Source organism: Mastacembelus armatus, chromosome 16 (assembly GCF_900324485.2).
Source record: "Mastacembelus armatus chromosome 16, fMasArm1.2, whole genome shotgun sequence".
In the NCBI taxonomy this organism is placed as follows: domain Eukaryota; kingdom Metazoa; phylum Chordata; class Actinopteri; order Synbranchiformes; family Mastacembelidae; genus Mastacembelus; species Mastacembelus armatus.
The window spans coordinates 23,077,159-23,084,014 of NC_046648.1; the positions used below are offsets into that span (position 1 = coordinate 23,077,159).

Below are 6,856 nucleotides of genomic sequence, written 5' to 3' on the forward strand. Positions count from 1 at the left end.
TGTGACCATTCTTGACTGGCCCAGCCAGAGCCCTGACCTAAACCCTATTGAGCATCTCTAGAGAAACCTGAAAATGGCTGTCCACCAACGTTCACCATCCAACCTGACAGAACTGGAGAGGATCTGCAAGGAAGAATGGCAGAGGATCCCCAAATCCAGGTGTGAAAAACTTGTTGCATCATTCCCAAGAAGACTCATGGCTGTACTAGCTCAAAAGGGTGCTTCTACTCAATACTGAGCACAGGGTCTGAATACTTATGACCATGTGATATTTCAGTTTTTCTTTTTTAATAAATTTGCAAAAATTTCTACATTTCTGTTTTTTTCTGTCAAGATGGGGTGCTGAGTGTACATTAATGAGAAATAAAATGAACTTTTTTGATTTTGGCAAATGGCTGCAATGACACAAAGAGTGAAAAATTTAAAGGGGTCTGAATACTTTCCGTACCCACTGTGTATGTGTATATGTATATGTGTATGTATATGTGTATGTGTGTATATATATATATATATATATAAAATGGTGCTGTATAAATAAAAGTTATTACTATCCATCCATCCATCATTATCTATACCTGCTTATTCCTTTATCTAGGGTCCCAGGGATCTGCTAGAGCCTATCCCAGCTCTCTTTGGGTGCAAGGCAGGGGTACACCCTGGACAGGTCACCTCACTGAATCACCAATGGATCTGATAATTATTACTATTAAAGTTATTTCATAGCAACACAGGCTGACCAAAGTGCTTCACAATACAAAAAATAAACAGGATCAGTAGCTACTGTGAGGTTGATATAATGACCAACATTCTTGAAGAGCTCCTAAAGACACATGCAAATGATCTTTGCATGCACTTAAGTTCAGCTCGCCTATAGTTCTGCCTCCAAATCAATTCATCACTCCACAGATCCTAATGACAGAAGAGTCTGGGACTGAAGACTTGAGCCAAAACAAATATCTCAATTATATTTAAAATGTGATCAGAAATAGCAATATTCACAACCATCACAGCAACCCCAGGCAGCTTTTTCACATCATCAACAGTCTATTGAAAGTGCACAGTGCAAATACTTTAACTGCGTCGCCTCTGTTATGTAATGATTTTCAAAATATTTTTACTTCAAAAATCGACAACGCCCGCAAAGATATTCTTAGTTCTTCGAGACCCCATGCTTCTATGGTTGAATTACCAAGTTTCTCTGGCACAGATTGGTTTAGATCATATTTTATGGGTTGCAGTCAATTCGTTTTTATGGATGATTTCAGATCAGAAGTGGATCCTGTTTGTTTTTGTGTCCCGCAGGGCTCAGTTCTTGGCCCTTTGCTGTTTAGTATTTATGTCTTTCCTCTTGGTCAGCTATTACGATCTCTTAACCTCAGTTACCACTTCTATGCTGATGATACTCAAATTTACATGCATTCACAACCTGGTCGATTTGTGGATGTTTCTCATCTCTCCAGATGTATTTCTAAGATTAAGTTGTGGATGTCTGACAATTTTTTGTGTCTGAACAGCTCAACAACAGAAGTTATGCTTGTTGGCTCTTTCTACCAACTTGAAAAAGGCTGTGCCTATAGATCTGTCAGTTGATAGTGTTACCCTGGAGCTACAAAGAAAACTAAAAAACCTTTGCGTTATTTTTGATGCTACTTGTTTGAGCCTTTTATACTGAACACGGTAAAGACCTCCTTCTTTCATCTCATAAATATTGCTCGGATTTGGCATATGTTGCCCTTTTCTGTTGCTGAAAGACTAAGTCTTTTGTTTGCTCACAAACTGATCATTGTAATGCTCTCCTCGCTAGAGTGTCTAGATCGTCTCTTAATAAATTGCAATATCTGCAGAATTCAGCAGCTAGAATTTTGACCGGGGCAGCAGAGATGAATATTAAAGTCATCACACAGCAATGGATCTGCTGTATTTTGGTAGAACAGCAACTGATGTTCAGATTCTTTGTCTCTTGTGTAGCAGCTGCTGTGGAGCTCAGGGTGACTGTCTGATGCAACACTGACATTACTGCTTTATGCAACATTTAATGGCTGGATTGAAATAAGGAGAATGCAGGTGCAATTGCAGTTTCAGTGGGGGTTTAATTTCAGGCCGAAAGAGAAATGAACAGAAGAGAACAGTGAAACAGACACTTTATGCAACCCAGGAGTGCTGAAATGACTTTAATAAGGTAAAACAAGCAGACATGTGATCTCAAAGACGCTTCATACATGTGACATATGCCTGTTTTTTTCTTACTTGTTTCCCACTTTTTCTTCCACTACACTGTCATAAATAAGTGTAACTAGGAATCAAACTGTATTTTATTAGCATCTTATTGAAAATTTGTTTGTGTCACAGTATATGCTGTATGTCTAAGGTTCGTTATCCACCATCCTTATCAATCACTGTGAAATAAACAAAAGTACATGCAAGTCACACAACACATATCACAAACACTATAAATAATAATATTATGCATCTAATAAGACGCTTAAAAACAACTGCAGCTCTGAGTGTTAACTTAAACAGAAACATATAATTAACTCGACTAAAACATATTCAAATTTTGTAGGTTCAGTCAGAGTTTCAGTCGTTTCTCCGAGGCTTCCTGACAAAAACTCTGCCATTGGTGTGTTTTTGCCAGCGGAGATAAACATCAGTCGCATTCTTCCTCAACTCCAGGCTCATCTGGGTGGAAGAAAGGTCTTTAATATCTGGATCTACATTATGTTTCCTTCTCACAGAGCCAAATGATACTGTACGTCATAATGGGATATTTATTATATTCTTTGTCAGCTTTTAGAATAAAATAAAATACTCACTTTATTCAAGATGTTGTGCTGCACTGCAGGGTCATTTAGATCCATTGAGTCCTGGACACTCATTGCCATTGAAACAAACCTCCACTTCCTTCCTAATGTAATGAGGCAACAGAGTCTAGTGTTGATTTTATCAGGGTTACACCTTCACAATTCATAAAATAGAAAAGTTGTTAATGTGGAATCACTTGTTAGATAAGAAATTAAGCAAATCTTTCTTACTGCAGTCACAGATGAATGGGTGTGGTTCTCCACATGGCACTTCACCCCATTTACCAAATACACTCTTTAGCAAAGCACCACATGTCCCTACCGTTGAAGACAAAACTGATTGGTCTGCTTTCCAGTATCTCATCGAGGAGTAGGTCTGGTCTGACCACTTCCATATGTCTCTGAAGAGTCCGAGCCATACTGTCATTTGACCGCTTACATTTTGGATCATCTGATTCTCTGCATTATTCCTCAGACTGGCCAGGTCTGTGTAGTATGTTCTGCAGTAGTCACGAGCAGTTGTCCAACCCATACTTTTTGAATTGACAATATACTGGTCTGCACCTGTTTTTTTTCCTGAACAACAACAACCAAAAAATGAAGTTTTATTGTTGCTTCTACCAACCTGGTAAAATAGTTGGACTGTAAAAAAGTGACCTGCTCTTTCCTAAAAACATATCAGACACTGGGAATATGCAAGATGTGCCACATGAATGCAAAATGAAAATTGAAACCCTGTTTGTTGGTTGGATTACCATGACATTATGTCTTCCTTCAGAAACATGTATGTATGTGTGTGACTCACCATCAAAGCAAAGGGAATATCTCTGGGATCCGCAGTAATATGAAGCCAGTTTCCCTTGATAATAACCCCCACAGTTGACATCGCTGGGTGCCATAGTTGAAATAAAATAATTTCTCTCTCCCTCCTTGTAGAAATCTTCGTCTGCCAGTGACCAGTGCCAGGTCGCAGCCCCCCCTTTCCAAAGCCCTATCCATGCTGCATCATAGTTTTGGTTCTTAACAAGTTCTAGCACTGTTTTCATCTCTGTCATGCTGTTTATGGTGGCCAGGTCAAAGCATTTCTCTCTGCAGTAGCTCTGGGCCTCATACCAGGTTTTAGGGGTTTTGATAAAGACAAACTGAGAGTGAGGTACACATGAAGATGGAAAACACAGTCCTGCAGAGGAAAATTCATACACCTGTCAACCTATGAGTATGTGGTGTGATGAAAAACTGCACTTCTGGCTGCTTTACTTTATAGTCAATAAAAGGAACAACACAGAATTTTTAACAAACACAATATATTGTGTGAGGAAGAATGTGCTTATGTCAGTTTGAGCCCTTTGAACTACTACTATGAAGGTATTGTAATGTAAATCTGCACAAAATAAAAGCAGTAGTACTGACCCAGAAGAAGTAGAATTACATGTATGATCCTTTCCATGGCTGTTTTGATGGTAAAAAATAGAACTTGTTATACTCATAACCAGTATTACATATTTACATTTTCCTGGCAAGATCATAAACAAACTCAGAGGAGTCATTACATGGATTTAGTCCAGATTTATATCAGAAGTTTTTAACAGTATATTCCAGTTTCTTTTTGCTGGTCACAAATTAGTTGAGCCCCTAATATAACAGAAGAGCTGGGAATAGCTGAAACTTACCTGATGTTTATTGAGTCATTATCTTTCTATAAATTGTTGCATTTGATCTGTCTCCTCTCTGACTGGATTTGTTCTCAGATCAATTCTTCTCCACTTTGAGTCCTGCTGAAGTAGAAATACAGAAAAAGAATCTGTTATCTTTTAGAAATGAATATCTTCTGTTCTTTTGCACTGAATTTATTTGAATTTCTTCATTTCCACTTACCACTGAAGACCTGGTTTGACCTCATCATCTCACACAGTTGTGGTGTTTTCTGTTTGTACACGCAGGTTTAATCCTAAGTTATAAAATACACAAATTTATGCACATTAGTTTTCCTTGGTTTGTAAAACACACACACACACCCTGGATTTAGACACATGCAAAGTTTATTACGACACATGCAAAGTTTATTCTAATCCATGAGCTAAAGATGAATACTTGAGCCTGCACTTTAGTTGACTTCAAATTGGCTGTATAGACATATTGAAAATGATGAATAACTTGTTGTGGGTGACCCTGAATAGTGAGAACTGTAGCTCATTCCAGAGAGATGTAAGGCTGAAGATTGTTTAAAGTGGACAAATGAAGCCCCATACGTTCAGGGTCCTCACAGGCTCCAGGTGTAAAGATGGACTCTTTGTTTAACTTGAATTAGCTGTATTGTTTCAGGGAATGTCATGGAGAATCAGTCAGATGGTCACAGTAGCTTTTGAACTCCTTCTGAACTCTGTTTCTCTGTTCTCACAATGTTTGAAGTCAAACCCAGTCAACAAAGTCTGAAGCAAAGGGTTATTATGTCTTTAAAGGTTCCAAATAAACCTTCTTCATTATACTTTATATTTACTATTTAATACACTTTTACTGTTGGTTCGATGCTAACACATTTGCACTTGTACTTTGAAATTGAATGCAGGGCCTTTGACAGTGCATTAATAGCTTTTACACTGGTTTGCATTTAGACAAAGTGGCCTCAACACAAGTATGACAAAGACGAGGAACAACTGATTGCACTGAGCCTTAAGAGAAACTTAAACTGGTAAAAAAGTACTGGATGGTTTATAGCTTTAAAAATAAAACCCACAGGAATGAAATAAAAGTAGTCAAGCACAGAAAACTATTTTAATATCACCTTATTAACTGTATTCACTTTTTGGCAAGAGGAAATTGAACTTTTGAAATTCTAGGGCTGATTTTCTGATTGTAGTCATGTGACTGCTGCAATTAAAGCTGCTGGCCATGTTTGCAACCTGTACAATACTTTTGGATCAACTATCTTCCTCTTCAGCTGTTTGCATTAGATTATGCAGATACTGTTTGTCCTGCAGGTTTCATCATATAAAACAAATTCGTATCACAGTCCAGTCCAGCAGATGGCAGCGGTACTTGACTTTCTTTATAAAGTTTGCTGAGCTACTTTGTTTCTCATGAAGCTGAACGTGTAGAGAATTATCAGTGAAATCAGCAGTTCTGCTTTAGAGTCAATTTCAGCTCTTTGTCAGCCTCAGCTGTGAAACACTGAAAAAAGTGCCTGCTCTGCATCAAATGGCATCGGAGCATGAGTCAGAGTGAATATTGGATATTAATCAGGTGAACAGAAAGATGCTTATAGCACTTCTCCAGACTCACTCAAAGTGCTTTACACATTTGTGCACACAATCATTCACACACTCAGACACTGGGAGGATTTGGGGTGTGCTGTCTTGCCCAAGGACATTTTGACATGTGACCTGCTCTACCTCCTGAGCCACAGTCACCCCACATCTATAATTTCAGCCTCAACGTCCTAAGACCCGAGCTTTGGTTTGGCCTGCATTTTAGACTTCTTCTAGCTATTTGGGCTTAGGTGCAAGAAATGTGATAACCAGATATTATCTTTGAACATGAAGCACAAAAAAAATGATGATGATGACAATCAAGACACCATTGTGTAACAAAGTGCATATCTCTTTTATTTCCAGCCTGAACACTGTTTTCAACATATTTCATTGTCACTATTGCATATATAACTGTTTCATCTTCTGAACATGGACATGGAAAAACAAAACATGCACCATATCCAAAAACCTTGACAATGTGCTTATGTTTTGTTCTTGCTTTTGCTTTTTTCTAACTCCTCAGAACGACTACTCCAAACTAGGAATGTCCTTTTTGTCTGTGGGAACAGTTGATCCACATTTGTGTACAACAGGTTTCAGTTACCTGAAGTTAAATCAAGTCTTATGGTGCAGACAACCAAAGATGTGATGTCCACGTATGTGGACGCCAGGTCGTAGGAGGTTAATGATGCTGATATAAAATTACAGTCAAAAGACATTTTAAAACAAAGCATTTACAAACAGATGCAGTTTCTTCCACTGTCTTGCTTTTGTCTTTATGCCAAATAATTGGCAAAAAAACATCTA

The 6,856-nt window shown here is 38.1% G+C and overlaps 1 long non-coding RNA gene across 1 annotated transcript; it reads right to left on the reverse strand.

Annotated features, from left to right (window-relative positions):
- Positions 1–4,240: 4,240 nt before the first annotated feature.
- Positions 4,241–4,809, reverse strand: LOC113136657 (uncharacterized). Its single transcript, XR_003296278.1, has 3 exons — positions 4,677–4,809; positions 4,472–4,576; positions 4,241–4,250 (listed from the first exon to the last, which is right to left on the reverse strand). It is a non-coding gene; the product is annotated as an uncharacterized LOC113136657 (long non-coding RNA).
- Between the last annotated feature and the right edge of the window lie 2,047 nt (positions 4,810–6,856).